At 42.9% G+C, this 24,782-nt stretch overlaps 1 protein-coding gene and 1 long non-coding RNA gene across 3 annotated transcripts in view; one reads left to right on the plus strand and one right to left on the minus strand.

Annotated features, from left to right (window-relative positions):
• LOC130680517 (uncharacterized) overlaps positions 1–24,782 on the minus strand; it is a 634,026-nt gene that overhangs the window by 584,392 nt on the left and 24,852 nt on the right. The window lies entirely within an intron of this gene.
• On the plus strand, positions 9,346–15,757 carry LOC130680525 (uncharacterized). 2 transcript variants are annotated; one of them, XR_008993546.1, is made up of 4 exons: positions 9,346–9,722; positions 13,480–13,537; positions 14,023–14,152; positions 15,551–15,757. It is a non-coding gene; the product is annotated as an uncharacterized LOC130680525 (long non-coding RNA). The 2 variants fall into 2 exon arrangements; XR_008993547.1 differs by lacking the exon at positions 13,480–13,537.

Genomic DNA, 24,782 nt, shown 5'->3' on the forward strand with positions numbered 1-24,782 from the left:
GGGGCAGAAGGAGCCCACATCTTCACATCTTCATCAAGCACCTAAAAATCAGCCCGATTGCTGTGTCACGCTCACAGCTCCCCAGTCAGTTCCTCCTCCACTTGGAGAAAGAGCCGCCAAGGTGTTCGGCCTGATCTGTGTTCCCGTGACATGCCTCCGGTGAGGCCCCAACCCCAGGGGAACTATATTTGGAGACTGGGGCTTTATGGAGATAATATTAAGTGAGATATAAAGGTGGAGCCCTAATCTGATAGAAAGGATGTAATTTTAAGAAGAGGAAGAGACGACAGAGCACACTGTCTCCCCTGTACACGGCAGAGGACAGGCAACAAGCAGGCAGCCATCTGCGGGCGAGGGAGAGAGTCCTCGCCAGGAACCACCTGGGCCGGCACCTCCACCAAGGGCTTCCAGGCTCCGGACCTGTAGGCAAATACATTGCTGCTGCATGAGCCACCCAGTCTCCAGCATTTTGTTCCCGCAGCCCGAGCTGACAGACACACAAGGCGCAGCAGTTCCCAGGAAAGTGGTATGGCTAGAGGGAGATTTCTCCTTCATGGGAGAGACAGAACGTGGGGAGAGAAGAGTTCCCCAGGGTAGGTAGATTGGAACAATAGCTCAGTGCTATAGTTATAAGACATAAGAATGTAAAACAAAGCAAAATTTAAATAGAAAGTTATTTATTATGCCTCAGGCTATATGTTCAATAAATTAACTTATTCTTAGAAAAGGAGGATATGAAATAGAGCCTTGAGCAGGTAAAAGGGTAAAGAAAGTATTCACAGAGGGAAAGGAGAAAATGAAAAGAAGAAGCCGTTAAGTACTCTAAGCCCAAATGCAGATGGTGCAGATCCTAACTGAGATCAGGAATGTCTGTGAAGTAGTTACTGAATGTCTGATTTATTCAGGGTGCTAGGTATGGAAGATAACAATTAAAGGGTAGGATATGTATCCTGCCTTTTACAAACTTGTACGTTTTAAAATGTAAATCCTTCCTTCCTCCTTCCCTTCCTCCATTCCTCTGTAATTTACCAAACATTTATTAAGCTAGTACTTTGCTAGATAGCATGAAAGGTATATAAAGGTAAGTTACAAGTCCTGCTTTGGAGGGGCTCACCTTCTCAAAAATTAACACAAAAACTAGAGATGAGTTTAAAATGCAAGCAGTGTAGGGTCCACGAGCTTCAAAGAAATGAAGGACCATAAAGGATGACTCCGAGTTCCACAGGGGGGGCCTAAGGAAAAGGACATTCTGAGCAGACAGACTGCCTGAGCCCCGGCCCAGAGGCCTGGATGCCAAGAGTTCTTCTGACAGGCTGAGCCCAGTCCTGGGAGCTCTGGGTAGGAGGGGGCTTCACCTAAGTGCAGCTTCCTCTCTGCCTTCAAAGTATTTCTAAGATGTGATTTTTGCCTTCAGTTACTAGGCTGTAAAGCCATCCAGAAACAGCAAATTTGCTAAAAACAGCCAAGTCCCCCTCCCTCAACCCAGGTTCTCCAAAGCTGTTTTTGGTGCCTCTGCCTCTCGCAGACTCCCATCCCTTCCACACTCGGGACTGACGGCAGAGGCAGGGGAGCTAAGAGGAAAAACAGCCTGACTTCCCTGCCTTGCTTCTTAGCACCCTTTTTAAGTACAGTTTTTTCCAGCTCTACTCTTGGTAAGTTACTAATATCTACTCATTAAGGTTACTTTTTTAAATGCTAGGTGCTTTTCATATATTTTTTTAACTGATACTCAAAACAAGACCAAGAAGTCTTAGTATTCTATTTACAGATGGGAAAGCTGAAGCTCACAGAAGTTGTATAACTCGCCTAAGGTTATAGAAGTAGTTAATGATGGAATTTAAAACCAAGTCCATCTGCCTCTATAGATGTGGTTCTCAAAATGTGGTCACGGTAGAGGATTAGCAAATCATCATGCTACCTCTCTGATGCTCCTCTGGTGTTAGCCATATGCTAGGCCCTAGATACACATCTCCTGAATTAATTCATGGAGGTTAATACTCCTGCTACATTTTAAGACAACAAGAAATGGTCGCGTTCAGCATCATGAGGAAATTCTTGAAACCTCCCACTAGCTTTGTGCAATAGTAGCTTGAATGCAGTAGAGATGAAGTTCTCATGACCTCTTTCACTTATAGTTTAAGGAATGAAATAGACTCAATATGGTGCAATCCTAAAGTAACTTTACTCTTTCTCCCACTGTCCCTCCAAACCTATTCTGGAAGCAGGTTCTTCCTCTGGCACTGCTTGTGATTTCAGGGTGGTCTAATGGCTTTTCCAGCCATCATAAGCATATGGGTCATTTTCAGTCCCGAAAGCCACCTCATTTCAGCATTTTAAATATCCAGGCCAAATTATCAAAACTCTGAACTTTTTTCTAGATTAGAGTCTCTCCTCTTCTGGCAGGGCAGTACTTTCAGACTAGCACCAGCTGGTGTTGGTACCTACAGGGCCAGGCAGGTATGCAAAGCTGACCCTGCTGCGGAAGGCACTTGCAGGGGGAACCTCCATCTCAGTTACTTGAATACCAACCAGGGTGACCACATGCCCTCTTTGCAGGGACAGTTCCAGTTTAATCCTGCTGCCCCAGCATATTGGTTAACAGCAGCCCCTTTCTTTCTCACACGTGCCCCCACTTAGATGATAAAGGAGAGTCATCCTACTTGACACAGTGAGACCTTCTCTGGATGGCCAAATTTCAAATCCCTTTTCACTTCCCTCCTTTCTCAGACCTACGTGACTATCATTTCCAAACAAGTCCTCACTCTAGAGAACAGATGGAAGCTACCCTGAGGTTCCACTCTCTTGGCTTAAAATGAGAGGGAAGTCCCCTCACTCCAGGGCACAGCATTTTAACAGCTGCCTCCAAGGAATCCTCCTCCCCAGCTCTACATTTCAACTCTTTTGAAAGGTTGCAGGTAGGTGACTATTAATGCTGGCAGGTCTGGTTTTCACCATTTCTTCATATGTTTTGAACTGTGGTCCAATTTCATTTTCTTTTATAATGCGGAGTTCCTTGCACCTATTGTAATATTCTCAGACTTGAAGGGCTCTACCTATCTCCTAAGCAACAAAAGGAGTTGAATTTAACATCTAGTTATGTATGGTTTAGTAAAGAAGGGAGGGAAAAAAACCCAACCACTCTGGGTCTACTAAATCCTACAAAAAGGTGAATCTTGTAGCAGGCTATCACCCAAAGCCAGATCAACTTCCAGAAATGCAACATCTAAAATGGGGGAAGGTTCTGAACAAGCGCAGCTTTAGCCAGGATCTCCCTGGAGAAGAGGGGACCAATTCCATCACGGCTGCCTTGGTCAGTTTCCTTGCATCCCTTCTTGAAGATGCCAATGGATGTAGGTTCTGAAAATCTGAAACATGCCCATGGCATTCAATGCCCTGGTGAAGAAAGCTCTGTGCCAACTCAGTCACAGTTCTGAACATGGGAACAGAAAACCCATCCTAGAATCACACCTCTGACTGGGACACCTGGCCACATTGCTAATGGGGCGTGCACAGAAGTGTCAGCCTCGCTGGTCCCAGTTTGCAGTCCTCCATCCATCCCAAAGATAAACAGTAGGGTAGATTCCTTCTCTCTGTGTTTGCAGGGGGCTCATGGTGGTACCCTTGAAAGCTAAAGGTTAGAAAGCCAAGAGTGTGGTCTTACAGAGGAAGCACTGTGCTTGTCTCCACTTCTCCTGTGTGTAACCTAAGAAGACTTCTGGGTTTGCCCAAGCCACAGGCTGGGTCAGTAGCTTAGCCAGGAACAATCTACATGGCCTGACTTTTAGTCTGTGTCCTGTTCGCTACATAACTCAAGCTCTGTCAAGTACTGTCCACAGACACAAAGACAAGCTTTTTAGGGTAATCCCACCTTTTCCCACAAGCCGTGTTTTTACAGGAAGTTTTTGTGTTTTCCCCAGCAGCAAGGCAAAGCAAGCAGCTGCACTGACTTGCTCTCAGATCAGTGGGTCCACAGTGCACCTCAGGGAGCAAAAGTGGTTTTTGTTTTCACTCTTTTTTTCCCCTTTCAAATGATGGTTTAAAGCAGGAATTAAACTTGGCCACGTGCTATGAGGAAAAAGAAGTGGATTGACAAAGCTTTTCTTTCTCTGGCTGGGGTTCGGAGTTCCATAGCAACCCATAGTTTTATAACTATGTATTTAAATAAATACTAAATATGCATTACTAAATATATAAAGAGTACACATGTACTCTTCTGCTTCTCCTCCTGCTTCCCTCCCCTTACTCCTCATAGTAGCACCAGTTGAGCTCCAGGACACCAGAATCTGAAGTCCTCTGTGCCTGATGTCACTGGTTACCTTCCCAATAGAAACAGACGCGAGGGCACTAACTGTGGGTAAAATTGCACTATTTCTAGAATCTCTTGCCTGGCCTTAGTGCATCTCCATATCAATAGGACTTTCACAGGGGTGGAGACAGGTACCATCTCCATATCAATAGGTGATTGAGGGGAAATGAGGGCTTATCTGGACCAGAGAGGTTGGTTAGGGTCCCTTTTGGCATACAGGTTGCCAGAGACGCCCAAGAGACATGGGTGAGCAGAACTGGACGACTGCTTGTAAAAAATACACGGGTCTCTCCCACTTTATTTCCTCCTTTCACTGACTTTGGTTTCAGAAGTAATTTGCCCTGGGCTGGGAACTTATCCCCCTCCCACACACCCCCGAGGTACAGTGATGTACTACCGAATGCTGGCAAAGAAAGGGAGATTCAGAAGTTCATGCCTAGCATGGACAAAGCTTCAGATCAAAATTCTGGAATATCCTGATCTACTTACGAATTAAGGAAGGGAATGGTGTTATTTACTTCACTGTTACTCCTCTGCTCATCAAAATCTGGGGAGATTCTATTCTCAGTCCTGAGCTAGTTTTAGAGTAACTGGAACTAAGACAATTCAGCGCATAGAATAGTCCTTTCTCCAAATGGTACTGGGACAACTGGTATCCACATACAGAAGAATGAAGTTGGACCCCTTATTACCAGCTCAAACCACCATAACAAAATACCACAGAATGGGTGGCTTAAGCCACAGGAATATTTTTCTGCCCCAGAGGTTTGAAGTCCAAGGGCAGGGAGCCAACATGGCCGGAGCTCTCTGCCCGGCTCTCAGGCAGCTGCCTTCTCACTGAGTCCCCTGGGCTGGGGGAGTCTCTCTCTCTACCTCTTCTTATAAGGCCAGAGTCCTATCAGATTAGGGCCCCACCCTTACAACTTCATTTATTCTTAATTACCTTCTAAAGACCCAATCTTCAGACACAGTCACACTGAGGGTTAGAGCTTTAACATACCAATTTTGGTTCACAATTCAGCCCATAGCAACCTCTCCTCATACCATACATAAAAATTAACTCAAAATGGATCTGAAATCTCAATGCAAGAGCTTAACTATAAAACTTTCAGGAGAAAATCTTCTGTAATACCAGAGTATATGTTCAAAACAAAGCCTTCTTAGAAATGACACCAACATCCCAAGGGAAAAAGGAAAAAAAAGATAAACTGAACATCATCAAAATTAAAAACCTTCATGCAATGGACAGCCTCAAGAAGTGAAAAACAAACCCACAGAATGAGAAATAATATTTGCAAATTAAATGACTGATAATGGACTTGTATCTAGAATATATAAAGAGCTCTTCCAACACATAAGACAAATAACCTAATTAAATCATAGGCAAAGAATCTGAATAGACATTCCTCCAAAGAAGGTATAAAATTGGCCAATAAGCACATGAAAAACTGTTCATCATTAGCTCTCGGAAACATGCAAATTAAAACCACAATGAGAAACCATTTCGCATCTACTAAGATGCTATACTTGAAAAGATAGAGAATAACAAGCATTGGCAGCACTATGGAGAAATCAGAACCTTCATACATTGCTGGCAGGGGTAAAAAATGATACAGCTACTGCAGAAAACAGCATAACAGTCCCTCAAAATGTTAAACATAAAGTTATCATACGAAACAGCATTTTCACTCCTGAGAATATACCCAAGAGCAATGAAAATAGATGTTCACACAGAAAATACTATACAATGTTCACAGCAGCATTACTCACAGTAGCCAAAAAGTGAAAACAAACCAGAAGTCCATCAGCTGGTGAATAAGTTAAAATGTGATAAATCTGCACAGTAGAATATTATTTGGCAGTAGAAAGGAATGAAGTACTGATACATGTCAATATGGATGGATCTCAAAATCAGTACACTGTACTAAAGAAGCCAGTCACAAAAGTTACATACTGTATGATTTGGTTTCTATGAAATGTCCAGAGTAGGCAAATCTATAGAGACAGAAAGTAGATTAGTGGGTTACTTAGGGTGACATGGGGTGAAGGCACTGGAGAAAATGGGGAATGACTGCTGAGAGGGACAGGGTTTTTCTTTTCTGGGTGATGGAAATGTTCCAAAATTGATTGTCACGATGGTTGCATATCCTGTGAATATACTGAAAACCTGAGTTTAACATTTTAAAATGGCTGAGTTGTATGGTATGTGAATTAAATCTCCACAGAGTTGTATATACACACACACACACACACACACACACAAACTTAGAAAATTACCTGAGATTTGAAACAAAAATGAAATTAAGAGAAAAACTGAGGGGTTAGACCAAACGTGTGCTTTTACTCATTATGGAGAAGGCGTCAACGTCTGAGAGCTAGAAAAATTGAATTAAGACAAAATGCACTCGGGAAAACCAAACTGGAAGTCAGATTATGTTAAACCAAACGAAATAAGGCACTTCTCTTGTTTAAAGGGGTAGGAGCACTGGGATGGGACTTCTGCCAGCTCTGAATGTTTCTTGTTCGGAAGAAAATGAAGCCCACACAGAACAGTCACACCTTCCTTCCCTAGAAGTGACCTCATCTCTAATACATGGGAATTAAGAACAACAACACGCTCTTTTCCCTGATTATAAACATGATATATTTAAGATACCATAAAAGTACTAAGAAAAGGAAAAAAAAATCACAGTCTGTCACTAATGCCTGGTAGAAATGTTTGGGAGTGTTCTTTCTTGAGCATCCTGCTTCACAGGGTGAAGCTCATAAAACACAATTTTGCTTCCTTCTTTTACATTTACGATCAACATTTACTATTACTATTTAAAACTCTGATAAGTTTTTATTTTCGATCACAAGAATAGACCATCACTATTTCACTAATTTCTTGATAATGGGACTTTATCTTTTCAATCTTTCACTATTATTATAAACAAAATGTTGCAAAGAATATTCTGAGCATAGATTTTTGGCCTTATTTCAAATTATTCCCTTGGGATATAAATAATTTTACAGTTAAAATGTGTGGAAGTGTTTAATGATCACCTACAGTGCTTATCAAAAATATAATGCAAACTTGTCTATTACTAGCAGTGTACTGATATGCCCATCTCATCACATGCTCATCTTTTCAAAGTAACTCCCATTACCCTTCTAGAAAAGAATTCTCATCACAGCATTTTTGATGATGGCAAAAATTGGAGGAAAAAAAAACCCCACCCATCGACAGTGGAAAAGTGAAACAGAGTATGATGAATGATTTTTCAGTAATTAAAATTAAATGTTTTCAAATGAAGTGGCAAGGAAAAATGACTTCTACAAAATTCTTAATTGAAACGACCTGTATACCAAACACCAAACTGTTGGCGTCGTCGTTAATACAAAAGCCTACAGCAGCAGTGACATCTGGGCTGTGGGATCACAGGTGATTTTGTTTTATATACACCTTTCTGTACTTTCCAAACTACCTACATGACCAATTCTTTCCTTTTATCAATTTTTAAAGCACAATGATTTTAAAAATTAGCCCCACAAGTAAATTCACTCTCAGAGAGTATCTGGCACAGAAAAGACAGGAAAGGATGAAACCTACAGGCACCTTTGAAAGCCAGTGTGGGGACATCTTGCTGCTCTGGCTTCCAGCTCCAGCTCTCCTGCTTCTGGATGTGCCTTGACTGGACCTCATGTCCTCACTGTTACAGGAAGCCGTCAGACGCCTGGGTGTGCTAATGTCCTTCAGTTCTGGGTTCCTCAAAATCACCAACCCAGGACAATTGGTTGCAGCCAATTAATAGGCATTAACAATTGATTGCACATGAGGCAAGCATCCAAGAAGAGTTCTATGCTTCTCGCCGAGCACAGAATTAGGACTAAAAACAATCCTGGCTTCAAGCAAATTTCCCAGCTTGCAAAGTTCTTTGACAGAAAGCAAAATACATCCACTATCCCTACCAGTCTGTCTGTGAGTTTTCCACTACCATTCTCTACCACGAACTCTGACTTTCCAGCAGCCTGTTGGATTTCACACGAAGAGCACAGCTAAAATGGGAGGAAAGAGTTCCTATGCTAAGCAGTACGGCTGACAGAAAATACAGATTCAGTAAGTATAATCTGGGCTTCCTGGCTTGTAAACTGTCCATAATGACTCACTCACTGCTCAGACATTAACAGCAAACTAAATTCCTGTGAACCTAGGGCTAGAATGTCAGCAATTTAGTCCTTAAAGTGAAGAACTCAGATGATGCTGGAATGCATTTATAATCAGGTGGAGAAAGCCACATTTGACCTGGATGAAAAACTAGTGGTAGTTGGTTAGCAGGGATGGGACATCAGGCTGACCATATTCTTCTCCTTCCCAGATTTATCATCATAACAGCTCTGGAAAGTTTTGCATGCCTATCATGCAAAAGCAGCAAGAAAATCCCTTTTTAGCCAGCAGGGAGAGGGGAGGGTCTGTTTAGCAGAGCAGTGTATCAGTCAGCTATTGCCTCAATCAGGCCACATAATAAACCACCCTAAACATCAGCAGCTTAAAAGCACAAGGACTTAATCTCGCACTCACAGGTCCGCAAAACTGCCTGTGGTTCAGCTAGGGCAGGCTGGGCTGGGCTCCGGAGCTCTGCCTCAGGCTGCCCTTCAGCTAGACTTGGCTCCAGACTACGGACTGGGCTGCAGGCATATAGGCCGACTACGGAGCCAACAGCTGGGAAGGGCCAACAGCTGCCTGCAGGAAGTCTCCTCGTGGTGGATCGCAGATGTACGTAAAGAGCAGCCTGAAGGCAGAGGCTCTTGTCCAAGGCTTGGTCATGTCCCATCCGCTAACATCCTCTTTGACCAAACCCCAAGTGAAGGGGCAGGAAGCACGCCCCACCCACCATGGGGCCCTGCCAAGGGCACTGGTGAATAATTCTCTTTGAATGCTGTTAAGAATTGAGAACAGTAATCAGTTTTCCACAGTGATGACTCAATCTCCAGCCATTAATAAACTCCTCCTCCTCTGGCCACTTCTGCCTTTCTCCTCTGCCTTCCCAGGTGTCTGCACCCCTCCAAGTGGGCCAAACTGCCAGGCTGTTGGTATTATTCCCCCAAAGAGAGAAAGAACACCTTTTCCTTGGAAGATTCTGCCCAGTCTGCCATGTCAAGACAGCTCCATTATTTGCAAAGGGACACCATTATGCAAAATCATGGAATATAAAGAACCTAGAGCCAAAAAGGAGTAAGGGGAGGAAGCCGACCCAGCAGTCCGAACTAGAAAAAAAGTTCACACTGTCACCTATCGTCACCCACTGTTCAAATTTTTTTTACATGGGCAACTACGGAGCATCAGAAATCAAGTTGATGAGACCTAAAAAATGCAGTGGAAACATCAAGGCCCGGGATCCAGGCCACATCTCATCCCTTAGCCATAAATGCCTAGGTGAGTCGTCTCTTACACATGTTTTTCATTGCTTACAGCACACACACACACACACACACACACACACACACACACACACATATACTGCCAATTCGGATAATCTATTACATACAGTTTTAACCTACTTGTTCCACATTTCAGAATAGTTTTCCTTATCAAGAAAGATAGGCTATATCATCACGTTAAATGCTGCCTTGTATTTCATTTATGAATTACCGCAAATTGTCAGTGCTACTTTGGTGGTAGTTTAGGTTATTTTCAAATTTCAACATTACTTTCTGCATGCACAACAACCCACATCACTTCATATATAAAGTGAGGCATTTGTTTTCATTTCCAGATCTAAGAAATCTAAGAGGTGACTTTATTGACAATAAGCAGAACCACTTATGTGGTGCCAGAATGTGAGCAGCAAGAAAGGAAATAGTGTGGCTGAGCAGAGATCAGTCATTTTTGAAAGTGCATCTACGTGCCTTTCAAATATTGATTGCAATCCACTCTAAAGGCTACAGAGGCTGTGTTCTCGCGGACAATGCCTGGAGGCATTCAGAATGGTCCCGTGCTTGGGCTTTCCTACAATACAGCCTGCAACAAAAGTAGGCTGTCCCAATCCCCTGGTAATAGAACTATTTACCTTCAAACCAAGAAGGTAGGGAAGGCACCCAAACCCACAGGTGGCATGTGCCAGGCTGGCTTTGAAGAGTTTATGCTGTGGTACCTGAAGTCTTTGTGAGATTGTATAAAATGAAAAACTATCTGAGCACCTTAGGGTGGTGGTTCTGTGCATGCTGAATGTGTGTGTGGTACAATCAAGTGTGCTTTCCTTCTGAGGGGCGGAAAGCGGGGTGACAGTACTGGAGCCAAGACCCAGGCACAAAGTCAGAAAGCTAAATTTAAAAATGAAGCTTTTTTTGAGTACTAAAAACAAAAAAGCCTATAGATGCAGATTAGTTTCAAAATGTAGCTTACGTCTTGAGTCAGCGTTAAGCACTCCTAAATTCAGTGTACATTTCAGCGTCTCAGGTCCGCCAAGCCAGTCTGGAGACCAATCCCTCAGGGCCTCTTCGCAATCCTACCCTCAGAGTCATTTCCAGAAGAGCAAAGGCGCCCCAGAGACTCTTGTCCCACCAGGACAGAAATGACACCCACCTCCTCAGCCCCCCTCCATCACCATGGCAGGGGACAGTAGCCCAGTCCTGAGCAGGGTGCTCAGGAATAGCTCAAAGCCAGTACCATGCTGGCTGATCACAAACTAAGCCACGCATCCAAACGAAGGCACAGGAAGGAAATAAGACAACAGAACAGTACCAGAACTGAGGGGCCACTCCTTCTCCAGCTCCCCTCCTCAAGAGACGGCAAGGTGACACAGCCTAAAGTAGGGGTTGGCATTTTACCGCTACAGCACAGAGTCATTCTGGCACCAGAAGGACTTACTGTTCCCCCAGATTTACTTTCATTCCTCCCCATGGTAAACCAAGATCATCTGGGCACGTTCACAGGGATAAAGATGTTCATTCAAAAGACTGCAGAGCCGTTCAGAAACAAGTGAGCTCCACTCTCTCATTTTATTAGCCTCGTTTATAACCTCTGATCAGTCCTCTGATCTCCTTCCTTTGGATAAGGGGTCAGAGTAACAGACTCACAGAATGCCAGAGCCTATGAGAACCACGGAGATTTTGTCCAATACCCTCACCCTACGATAAGCAAATGGAGGCCTTGGAGAGAGTGAGCGACCTGACCAGGGTCCCAGAGAGTTGGTGGCAGAGCCCAAGACACTTGGTCCCCAACCACTCTTCCTAGACTCCAAGCTGACCCTCTTGCCAGCCCTACAGGGCTAACAGGCTTTCTGCCTGAATGCCTCCTGGGGAATGTCATGAAGACAAATGACTCTCTAGCTGTATGGTTCTGGGGTCCTTTGGATAAAACCTGCTGCATGTCAGTGTGTCTGGCTGGTCCCCATGGAAACTAAAATTAGGAAGAAATAAAACAGCCCACCTTGGCTGAAACTATTGACAGAATACTCATCCCCAACCCTCAGGTCTCCAGATATCCTAGCAGGTAAACGGGAGACATCACGGAGAGTTAAACATTCAGTAACAGTTAGGCAAAAAGGGGAGCTAATTTCATACCCATAAACGTTACAAAAATAGAACCCAAGCTACAAGGGAACAAGAACAAAGCAACAGATGAGACACATACACTTTCAGAAATTTTAAGCCCTGGAAGAAGAAAACAATTTTTTTCTTCAGAGAAAATTTGGGGGCAAGGGATTGAAATACCTGCAAAGCTTATTTTTAGAGCCTTTTACGGATACCAAGTCATGCTGTTCGTTTAGGAACGTAAAAATCCACTATGTATAACTCGTTTCACTCATAAAATTACCATGTTTTTGTATATTGATATATTTAGACACTGGGAGATCTGAAAAAAGAGATTTTATGATTTCTTTCCTGGTTATTTTCTCAGGCAAAAGGGAGTTGTTGTTTTCTAAGTCCTCAGTGGGAAATTTTTACAGAGTTTTCAGAAACTTTTCTGAAAATGTATGCATTTTAGAGAGGGTCTTTATTCGCCCCAAATTATTTGAGGTCTTCAGGTTCTCAAGTTATTGAATTTACATGTGTTCAAACAACCTCTTCTATCTAGACAAGAAATTACCATAACCTGGTTCAGTTACAGTGACCTATTGTGGAACTTCAGAAAGTCCATTTCAGAAGTCCCACAAATTTGCAATTCACCTTGCCCTCCAAGGCAGATCTCTTCTATTCTTCCCACTGCAGGACTATCTAAAAGCACGTTTCTAGAAATGGACCAGGAGAGATCATGAGTCATTTAGCTTGGAACCTGCATGAGCAAAAAGCCTCTCTCTATGAGGTCCCCAAATGGTTGACTATCATCCCTTGCTTCTCCCATAGTCAACAGCCTAAGACCTATTTGTTACACCTGATCATTTTTTACACATTCATGTATGTGTGATTATCTGATAAGTTTCTGTCTTCCTCACTGGACTATAGCTGCCATCAGGGAAGGGACCAAACCTTCTTTACTGACCATCTAGTCCTCAGCGCCTATCAATGCGAGGAAGATAGCAGTGAATGTATGCTCACAACCTTCTGACACAGCTCTTGTTATTTGAATTTCCCTCTGTATAGTGAACTCACATTGTTCTTCCTGTAACTTCTACCCACTGGCTGGATTCTGCCCTTCTGGTCCATCCAGACTTTCACAAGGTAGCACGTCAAATATGTGAAAACACTGTGTCCTTACCAACTTTCATTTCCTCTAAGCTACAGATCCTCAGTCTCTTTAGTTGTTCTGCACATGGCATGGTTCTTTAGTCCCTTCATTATGTTCAATGCTTTTCTCTGAGTATCTCATCGCTCTGGCTTCACAGACCCCACAGCTCACAGGGAAGGGGGAGTTACTGGAGCAGAGGGAACTGACATTTTCAGTGCCCCAGAAATGGCTTCAAAGTCAGGATTAAACTGGAACTATGCAGTTTCTCCCCCAGAAAGGTGACTGGTGACCTAGACTGCCAGTTGACCCTAAAATACATTCTCCTTTTCTTCTACAGCAATAGAACCCCTGATTTTCAGCTGGACAAATACCTATGTATAAGAAATGTTAAGTTTGTCAGCCTTTTACGCAGCTAAGTGCTGTCATGTGGAAAAATTCTTGTTAATGGAATGAGTAGGAATACATTAGACATACCTGCACCTTTTGCCCAGCTTTTTTATATTTCTTCTATTCTTTTTCCTAGAGTATGAATACCACAATTTTACACTACAAGCCCAATTTACACATGGCTGAGCAATAAGGTACAGAGATGCTGGGTCCCTGACATCAGGGAGTATCCTAGACAAAGACTTTTACATCTAAAAGAGAAATAAACTATAGTGTTTAAACCACTGTTATTCTGGTTTTCGGTCAGACACAGCAAAAGCTAATCCTGACAGTCTATTGCTCTGTCTTCAGTTTTACTCAAGTAGTTTTCTACTGAAGCAGAACACAGTGTAATTAAACATGACCTTGCAAGTGATAACTTTCACAACATTTGCTACTTTGCCAAGGGGGAGAGTGGAGAGGGAGGTACACGGTATGACACCCTCTGACACAGTGTGTGTCTGGCTCGACTGGAAAGAGCTTCCAGGAGCTGACTCCCTGCCTAGTAGATAAAAGAAAGCAAAAACAAATTAAAAAACCAAAGAGGTCCCTTCATATATGAAGGCATAAATGATATTTTGCAAAAGAGGATATATTATTATTCTTCTTCCATTAAATGATTTCAAAATTACTTAATGAGACAATTACATGGCCTTCAGATAGAGAAGACAATCCACGGGGCCTGGAAGGCCGACAGAGATGCTCACAGAGGCCACTGAGAAGGCGAGCTGCAGGAACCCCACACTGCTGCCCATGCCGCTGAGGCCAGGGTAAGTACTGCGTCACGGCGCCCTCCACCGTCATGGGTAGTGGGGATGGACGCAACAGTGACTGGAATTTCAGCTTCCATGTGCCATTTCCTGATTTAATGTCAGTCATTTAGTAGTTCCGGTTAAAATCAAACTTCTATAACAAAACCATAAAAATGGTAAAAGTATTAGTAACAGACAAGTATGGCAGCACCATATTTTTAAAATATTTCCAGGTATTATGCTTCCGTTTAGAATGTAGAAATCACAAGACACAATCATTTCCCACTAATACTAAGAACAAGATAGAGAAGCTACTAATAATAGTTAAAGGACAAATAATAGTTGAGGACAAAAGGAGATCTAAACAAAGTAAATTCCAGAAAGTAATAAACATGTCCTAGGAGAGAAGAAACTATGGCTGCTTTCATCTCTGGAAGTACAAAGGGGAAGAATTTGCCACAGACAGAGACAGGGAGAAACCAGCCAAACCGTTCCTAACCTTTTAGCTGGGTGCTGGCTGTCATGAAGACTGGAAGGCCAGTGAGTTCTGGCCACACAGCAAGGCGGCCCCTCTCCAAGTCTTCTGCCCCAGCCTTCTCTGCGCACATGGAGATGGTCAGGGGAAAAGCTAGGGGCAAGGCAAGAGACCCGGGAGACTTTCCGCACGTACCTACCCCACCTCCCGTCCCGGCAGAATGCCCAGAGCTTCTCCAAGGGCAAGGCAGCAGCCTGCTAAAGGCTGAGGGCAGGGCAGGAAGGCTGAGAACACGCATCCAAGACCCACTCGGGACTTCCCCAAGGGCTCCGAGGCATCCTAAAGCTGCAGGAGGGGCTGGGCAGCAGAATGAAATTCCTCCCAAGTTCTCCAGGCCGTCACTGACTGTTAGGCAGTCTTCCAAAGTTTGGGGACAGTAAGAGAGTAGAAAGAAATGTCTCTGAGGCGTCTGAGTCTTTACCAAGCCTGCCTCTGTGGCCTTCCAAAGGCGAGGGCAAGCACAAGGGTGCCGAGAGGAATCTCCGGAAGACCCCTGGGTCTCCACTCAGGGCACTTCCAGGGACAGGGAAGCCAGGTGGAGAGACATGTCCTGAGGAACTGCAACCCAGAGGAACAGAGAGTAAAGAAAGCCCCCGACATGCAAAAGGCTTGTAGCTAGCCATAAATTATAAGAACAGGAGCCTACCAGTGCTCAAAACCTAAGCACTTCTGAAAGAGAAGTCCCACTCCTGCTGTGATCCTGAAGCTAATGGTGAATTGAATCTAACTAAAATGACAACAAAGCCCAGACCCAGTACAGCTCTGACCCAGTTCGAGTAGATCAACTCAGCCACCACTCTAGTGGTAAGGAAAATAAAGGAGTATACCTTTCTCTGTTGATAAATATTATTTATCTTAATCTACTGCTCTTTGACCAACAGAGTCCAGCATACAATCAAAGTTTATAAAATTAGTGAAGAAACGAGAAAATATGACTCATGGTCAAGGGAGAAAATAGTCAACAGGAACAGACCCAGACCCAGAGATGGCGCAGATGTTGGAATTATCGGATATGGACTTCACACAATTGTGAGAAATATATTAAAGGACACTGCAGAAAAGTTAGACAAGAGTGTACAGTTGGAGAATTTCAGCAGAAAGATGAAATATTTTTAGGACAACCAAATGGAACTGATGGAAATAAATAAATATATATCAGAAATTAAAGTTTCATTCAGTGGGCTTAAAAATGACCCCAGGGAAGGGGTGGAAGATGGTGGCGTGAGTAGAGCAGCGGAAATCTCCTCCCAAAACAACATATATCTATGAAAATATAACAAAGACAACCTTTCCTAGAATAAAGGCCAGAGGACACAGGACAATATCCAGACGACATCCGCACCTGAGAGAACCCAGCGCCTCGCGAAGGGGGTAAGATACAAGTCCCGGCCCCGCGGGAGCCGATCACCCATCCCCCCAGCCCCCGGCGGGAGAAGAATAGGCAGAGTGGGAGGAAGACAGAGCCCAGGACTGCCGAACACCCAGCCCCAACCATTCGGGCCAGAGTGCAGACACAGTACGTGCCCAGGGGGCCCTGGATGCTAGGGAAACAGTGCAGCAAGAACAGTGAGTGGGCACTGGAGGCCGGATAGAGGACATAAGAAAAGCGCACGACCATTTTTTTTTTTGCTTTTTTGCTGTTTTGTTTTGGCGAGCGTTTTTTGGAAGTCTTAAAGGCATACGGACCCCAATACTAGGGAACCAGGGCAGCAAGAACAGTGAGCAGGCACTGGTGGCCTGGAAAAGCAAGTGCCCATTTTTTTTAATTTTTTTTTTTTTTTTTTGCTGTTTTGCTTTGGCAAGCGCTTTTTGGTAGTCTTAAAGGGATAGAGACCCCAATACTAGGGAAACAGGGCAGCAAGACCGGTGACCAGAGGTCTGAGGCTGGCACCGGAGAATAAAGAAAAACGAGCGATCACCTATTTTTTAATTTAAAAAAAAATTTTTTTTTTAATTAAAAAAACTTTTTTTTTTTTTTGGTGGTCGTTGTTTTGTTTTGGCAGAGGCTTTTTGGAAGTCTTAAAGGGGCAGGGCGGGACACTTAATCCAGAGGTACGGAATCCGGGGATCTCTGGGCACCCTAACCCCTGGGCTGCAGGGAGCAGGGAGCCTCCCAGCAGGTCCTGCTCCAACGCGATTAGATCACTTTGGAGTAGGTGCTCGAGACAGGCCACGCCCACAGCAACAGCGGAGATAAACTCCAGAGCAGCCGGACAGGAAGCAGAAAACCTGTCTGCGTGCAACTGCCCAGCACAAGCCACTAGAGGTCGCTGTTCTCCCAGGAGAGGAGGGACACAAACCAACAAGAAAGGAAGTTCTTCCAGGCGTCACTCGTCCCAGCACTGCAAACTATTCCTATCACCATGAAAAGGAAAACCTACAGGCCGACAAAGATCACAGAGACAACACCAGAGAAGGAGACAGACCTAACCAGTCTTCCTGACAAAGAATTCAAAATAAGAATCATAAACATGCTGACAGAGATGCAGAAAAATACACAAGAGAAATGGGATGAAGTCCGGAGGGAGATCACAGATGCCAGAAAGGAGATCGCAGAAATCAAACAAACTCTGGAAGGGTTTATAAGCAGAATGGATAGACTGCAAGAGGCCATTGATGGAATTGAATCAGAGAACAGGAATGCATAGAAGCTGACATAGAGAGAGACAAAAGGATGTGCCGGAATAAAACAGTATTAAGAGAACTGTGTGACCAATCCAAAAGGAACAATATCCATATTACAGGGGTCCCAGAAGAAGAACAGAGAGGGAAAGAGATGGAAAGTATCTTAGAAGAAATAATTGCTGAAAACTTCCCCAAACTGGGGGAGGAAATAATCGAACAGACCACGGAAATACACAGAACCCCTAACAGAAAGGATCCAAGAAGGACAACACCAAGACACATAATAATTAAAATGGCAAAGATCAAGGACAAGGAAAGAGTGTTAAAGGCAGCTAGAGAGAAAAAGGTCACCTATAAAGGGAAACCCATCAGGCTAACATCACATTTCTCAACAGAAACCCTACAGGCCAGAAGACAAAGGCATGATATATTTAATACAATGAAACAGAAGGGCCTTGAACCAAGGATACTGTATCCAGCACGACTATCATTCAAATATGACGGTGGGATTAAACAATTCCCAGACAAACAAAAGCTGAGGGAATTTGCTTTCCACAAACCACCTCTACAGAACATCTTACAGGGACTGCTCTAGATGGGAGCACTCCTAGAAAGAGCACAGCACAAAACACCCAACATATGAAGAATCGAGGAGGAGGAATAAGAAGGGAGAGAAGAAAAGAATCTCCAGACAGTGTATATAACAGCTCAATAAGCGAGCTAAGTTAGGCAGTAAGATACTAAAGAAGCTAACCTTGAACTTTTGGTAAACACAAATTTAAAGCCTGCAATGGCAATAAGTACAAATCTTTCAATAGTCACCCTAAATGTTAATGGGTTGAATGCACCAATCAAAAGACACAGAGTAACAGAATGGATAAAAAAGCAAGACCCACCTATATGCTGCTTACAAGAAACTCACCTCAAACCCAAAGACATGTACAGACTAAAAGTCAAGGGATGGAAAAACATATTTCAAGCAAACAACAGTGAGAAGAAAGCAGGGGTTGCAGTACTAATATCAGACAAAATAGACTTCAAAACAAAGAAAGTAACAAGAGATAAAGAAGGACACTACACAATGATAAAGGGCTCAGTCCAACAAGAGGATAAAACCATTCTAAATATATATGCACCCAACACAGGAGCACCAGCATATGTGAAACAAATACTAACAGAACTAAAGGGGGAAATAGACTGCAATGCATTCATTCTAGGAGACTTCAACACACCACTCAAACCAAAGGATAGATCCACCGGGCAGAAAATAAGTAAGGACACGGAAGCACTGAACAACACATTAGAGCAGATGGACCTAACAGACATCTATAGAACTCTACATCCAAAAGCAGCGGGATATACATTCTTCTCAAGTGCACATGGAACATTCTCCAGAATAGACCACATACTAGGCCACAAAAAGAGCCTCAAAAAATTCCAAAAGATTGAAATCCTACCAACCAACTTTTCAGACCACAAAGGCATAAAACTAGAAATAAACTGTACAAATAAAGCAAAAAGGCTCACAAACACATGGAGGCTTAACAACACGCTCCTAAATAATCAATGGATCAATGACCAAATCAAAATGGAGATCCAGCAATATATGGAAACAAATGACAACAACAACAATAAGCCCCAACTTCTGTGGGACACAGCAAAAGCAGTCTTAAGAGGAAAGTATATAGCAATCCAAGCATATTTAAAAAAGGAAGAGCAATCCCAAATGAATGGTCTAATGTCACAATTATCGAAATTGGAAAAAGAAGAACAGATGAGGCCTAAGGTCAGCAGAAGGAGGGACATAATAAAAATCAGAGAAGAAATAAATAAAATTGAGAAGAATAAAACAATAGCAAAAATCAATGAAACCAAGACCTGATTCTTCCAGAAAATAAACAATATAGATAAGCCTCTAGTCGGACTTATTAAGAAGAAAAGAGCATTAACACAAATCAACAGTATCAGAAACGAGAAAGGAAAAATCACGACGGATCCCACGGAAATGCAAAGAATTATTGGAGAATACTATGAAAACCTACATGCTAACAAGCTGGGAAACCTAGGAGAAATGGACAACTTCCTAGAAAAATATAACCTTCCTAGACTGACCCAGGAAGAAACAGAAAATCTAAACAGACCAATTACCAGCAATGAAATTGAAGCGCAAATCAAAAAACTACCAAAGAACAAAACCCCCGGGCCAGATGGATTTACCTCGGAATTTTATCAGACATACAGGGAAGACATAAAACCCATTCTCCTTAAAGTTTTCCAAAAAATAGAGGAGGAGGGGATACTCCCAAACTCATTCTATGTAGCTAACATCACCCTAATACCAAAACCAGGCAAAGACCCCACCAAAAAAGAAAACTACAGACCAATATCCCTGATGAACGTAGATGCAAAAATACTCAACAAAATATTAGCAAACCGAATTCAAAAACACATCAAAAGGATCATACACCATGACCAAGTGGGATTCATCCCAGGGATGCGAGGATGGTACAACATTCGAAAGTCCATCAACATCATCCACCACATCAACAAAAAGAAAGACAAAAACCACATGATCATCTCCATAGATGCTGAAAAAGCATTTGACAAAGTTCAACATCCATTCATGTTAAAAACTCTCAGCAAAATGGGAATAGAGGGCAAGTAACTCAACATAATAAAGGCCATCTATGACAAACCCACAGCCAACATTATATTGAACAGCGAGAAGCTGAAAGCATTTCCTCTGAGATCGGGAACTAGACAGGGATGCCCACTCTCCCCATTGTTATTTAACATAGTACTGGAGGTCCTAGCCACGGCCATCAGACAAAATAAATATAAGGAATCCAGATTGGTAAAGAAGAAGTTAAACTGTCACTATTTGCAGATGACATGATACTGTACATAAAAAACCCTAAAGACTCCACCCCAAAACTACTAGAACTGATATCGGAATACAGCAAAGTTCCAGGATACAAAATCGACACACAGAAATCTGTGGCTTTCCTATATACTAACAATGAACCAACAGAAAGAGAAATCAGGAAAACAACTCCATTCACAATTGCATCAAAAAAAATAAATACCTAGGAATAAACCTAACCAAAGAACTGAAAGACTTATACTCTGAAAACTACAAGTCACTCTTAAGAGAAATTAAAGGGGACACGAACAGATGGAAACTCATCCCATGCTCGTGGCTAGGAAGAATTAATATCGTCAAAATGGCCATCCTGCCCAAAGCAATATACAGATTTGATGCAATCCCTATGAAACTACCAGCAACATTCTTCAATGAACTGGAACAAATAATTCAAAAATTCATATGGAAACACCAAAGACCCCGAATAGCCAAAGCAATCATGAGAAAGAAGAATAAAGTAGGGGGGATCTCACTCCCCAACTTCAAGCTCTACTATAAAGCCATAGTAATCAAGACAATTTGGTACTGGCAGAAGAGCAGAGCCACAGACCAATGGAACAGACTAGAGAATCCAGACATTAACCCAGACATATATGGTCAATTAATATTTGATAAAGGAGCCATGGACATACAATGGCGAAATGACAGTCTCTTCAACAGGTGGTTCTGGCAAAACTGGACAGCTACATGTAGGAGAATGAAACTGGACCATTGTCTAACCCCATATACAAAAGTAAACTCAAAATGGATCAAAGACCTGAATGTAAGCCATGAAACCATTAAACTCTTGGAAGAAAACATAGGCGAAAACCTCTTAGACATAAATATGAGTGACCTCTTCTTGAACATATCTCCCCGGGCAAGGAAAACAACAGCAAAAATGAGTAAGTGGGACTATATTAAGCTGAAAAGCTTCTGTACAGCAAAAGACACCATCAATAGAACAAGAAGGATCCCTACAGTATGGGAGAATATATTTGAAAATGACACATCTGATAAAGGCTTGACGTCCAGAATATATAAGGAGCTCACACGCCTCAACAAACAAAAAACAAATAACGCAATTAAAAAATGGGCAGAGGAACTGAACAGACAGTTCTCCAAAAAAGAAATACAGATGGCCAACAGGCACATGAAAAGATGCTCCACATCGCTAATTATCAGAGAAATGCAAATTAAAACTACAATGAGGTATCACCTCACACCAGTAAGGATAGCTGCCATCCAAAAGACAAACAACAACAAATGTTGGCGAGGCTGTGGAGAAAGGGGAACCCTCCTACACTGCTGGTGGGAATGTAAGTTAGTTCAACCATTGTGGAAAGCAGTATGGAGGTACATCAAAATGCTCAAAACAGACTTACCATTTGACCCAGGAATTCCACTCCTAGGAATTTACCCTAAGAACGCAGCAATCAAGTTTGAGAAAGACAGATGCACCCCTATTTTTATTGCAGCACTATTTACAATAGCCAAGAATTGGAAGCAACCTAAATGTCCATCAATAGATGAATGGATAAAGAAGATGTGGTACATATACACAATGGAATACTAGTCAGCCATAAGAAAAGGGCAAATCCAATCATTTGCAGCAACATGGATGGAGCTGGAGGGTATTATGCTCAGTGAAACAAGCCAAGCGGAGAAAGAGAAATACCAAATGATTTCACTTATCTGTGGAATATAAGAACAAATGAAAAACTGAAGGAACAAAACAGCAGCAGAATCACAGAACTCAAGAATGGACTAACAGGTACCAAAGGGAAAGGGATTGGGGAGGATGGGTGGGTTGGGAGGGATAAGGGGGGGAGATGTAGGGGGGTATTAAGATTAACATGCATGGGGGGGTAGGAGAAAAGGGAGGGCTGTACAACACAGAAAAGGCAAGTAGTGATTCTACAACATTTTGCTATGCTGATGGACAGTGACTGTAAAGGGGTTTATAGGGGAGACCTGGTATAGGGGAGAGCCTAGTAAACATAATATTCGTCACGTTACAATCTATTTAAATTAATATTTATTGCAGCATTAATTCTAAAGGTGAAAATCCAGAAACTTCCTGAATATCCACCAAATGGAGATTCAATAAATTTTGGTGCATCTATACCACGGATTACTATAAAGCTACTAAGTAGAATGGCTTAGCTATTTTGATTTGGAGGGATATTCATAGCAAACTGTTATGTGAGAAAAGTTGCATACAACTGCACATAGTGTGATCTCAATGTTAAAAAGTCAAAATAATACATGTCTGTCTTAACTTCGGAAAGGTGTAAAAAATACATTATCATTGATTACCTCAGTGGAGCAGAGGTAGAAAGGCAGAAATGATGAGAAAGATGCTTAATTTGTTTCCTTCTTTCTTCATATTATTTTACTAGTTATAGAGAACATATGTGAATTCTCTAATTTTGGACATGGAATTTAATAGAAGATATTTTAAACTGAACAGTCCATGCCATGCATTCTTATCTCTCTGGAACGACACTGACTCACAAGATGAAGTCTCCCTCCAGATGTCAGAATGAACTCACCCCTGCTGGGATGATGATCAGCCAATACAGTTCCTCAGCTAGCCTGGTTCCCTGGCTACTGGATATATTGATTGCATATTGTATTGATATATGAATACTTTCACTTTTTTATCTTGTAAGAAGTTACAGTGTAGCCATTCCATTATGAGGCTAACTGAACATAGCACCTCTGAGTCACGCCATGCTATCACATGTATCCCAACAATTCCAGAAAGGGTGTGTTATGGCTCCATGAGAACGAGCTGTCTATAATTGGTGGGGAACGCTGGGGGAGGGGCAGGCTGGGGAGGGGAGATGTTCTCCAAAGTGAACGTGGGAGGAAGATTTGAGAACCATCTGACTAAGACCTTTCCGGTCTCTCTCATTCTTGCGCCATTCCCCTGGCCTACAGGAGCCACCACCGCAGCTCAGTCAGATCACATAGCTGTACACCTGACAAGGATTCAAAGTGTCACCATGCTTGCCTCCTGTGCTTCCCTCAAGCTCTTCTGAAGATGCCAACAGCTGCCGTATGCCCATTAGTTAGAAATGCCCTTACAGCTGCCATAACCATCCAGCAGAACTTGGCGTCAAGAGAAACTAGTGGAAGTCTGCTGAAAATTTATGTGAGAAAACATGTGGCTTAACAATGATCAAACCTCCCTAAAAACTATGGAATCTGGAAGAAAAACCCACATCGTTCTATTTGTTCGGTTCCGAGGAATAGGGAGCAAAAACCACTTTCCTCTGCTTTTCAGTAATTTGATTTCAGAACTAAATCAAATGGCCTGAGGCTTTCTTATTAGCCAACCAGGAAGCAGAACCACTGCCAGATTCCTACTTGATAACGTCATTCGCCACACACTGCACTGTGGCTCCTATGCCTTTCATCTGGGTCCAGAGATTGGAAGGAAAGAAAAGACATAGACCTTTATTGGTCTGGGAATGGTGCTAAAATGGGGGTCTCTAATGGGTCACCAAGCACTTGCTAGGAAGCAAAGATAATTTAAACACTAATTTTTTTACATGGCTGCTAGTTTAGGAAAACCCATATGCCCAGATTTCTACTCACATTTCAGCAAACAAATAAGATTGCTGTTTATACCAACCTTCTCCTCCAGTCAGGGTCTAGGAAGAGAGGAGCAGGAGTTTGGAGTTAGCCCAGCTGACAACCAGCTTTCTGGAAGGAGCCCACACATCCTCTTCTACCCCGTGTTCTGAATTTATCCCGGATAAGAAAGTCAGAGGATCCCAGAGAACAAGGGCCTAGAACTGGTGGCCACTGGGTTCACACATAGTCAACAGCTGTAATTTGCCTCCTTAACATTTATACCCCCTATTTCTGCCAAAAGCCCCAAATTTTTGTGAAGGGCCCATCTTTCCTTCACTTCCACTCAATCAAAGCACTGTATGCTCTGGCCACAAATCCAGCAGCACCAATGAGATGAAGTGGGGACCTTACTGGGACTTCTGGAGAAGTGACCTGATGTCTTTTCCTCTGAGATTTGAAGGTGAGAAGAGGTGAGACCTAGTGACGTGCAGCCATTACAGCCCCAAAGGGAGGGCCCCTGAGAACAGGACCTGAGGAAGGCGGGCAGAGCCAGGGTGCGACAACAGGGAGCACTGGAGCCTGCGGACTGTCACATCAGTAATTAACTCTCTTTTCACTTAAGTAGGATTGTGTTTGTCACCTGCAATAGAAGCATCCTGACTGATAACACAGAAGATGGCAAAAAGCCACAGGTCAGTACGAGAACAGCCACGTGTTCTCTTTCTTCCATTTAAAGGTTCCATGCATTGTGCTTACTGTTCACCTGCCGGAAGAAGCTATCCCAGTCTCACCTGGGGAGCGGCTCCTTCTAGTCTGGTTAGACCTTCTGTAGGAAACATTTATTTTCCTGAACAAGAAATCGTGATGGGAAGACAAGTGCATTGTTTACTCTCAATTTAATTTTATTCTCATTAATTAAAATGCATCTCTCAATATTCTGAGACTATTCAGTTGACATCACTGGCAAGAGGTTTGCTCTCCCTGGCTGTGGCGAGTTTTGC

The sequence above is a fragment of the Manis pentadactyla genome, chromosome 14, assembly GCF_030020395.1.
Source record: "Manis pentadactyla isolate mManPen7 chromosome 14, mManPen7.hap1, whole genome shotgun sequence".
NCBI lineage: Eukaryota > Metazoa > Chordata > Mammalia > Pholidota > Manidae > Manis > Manis pentadactyla.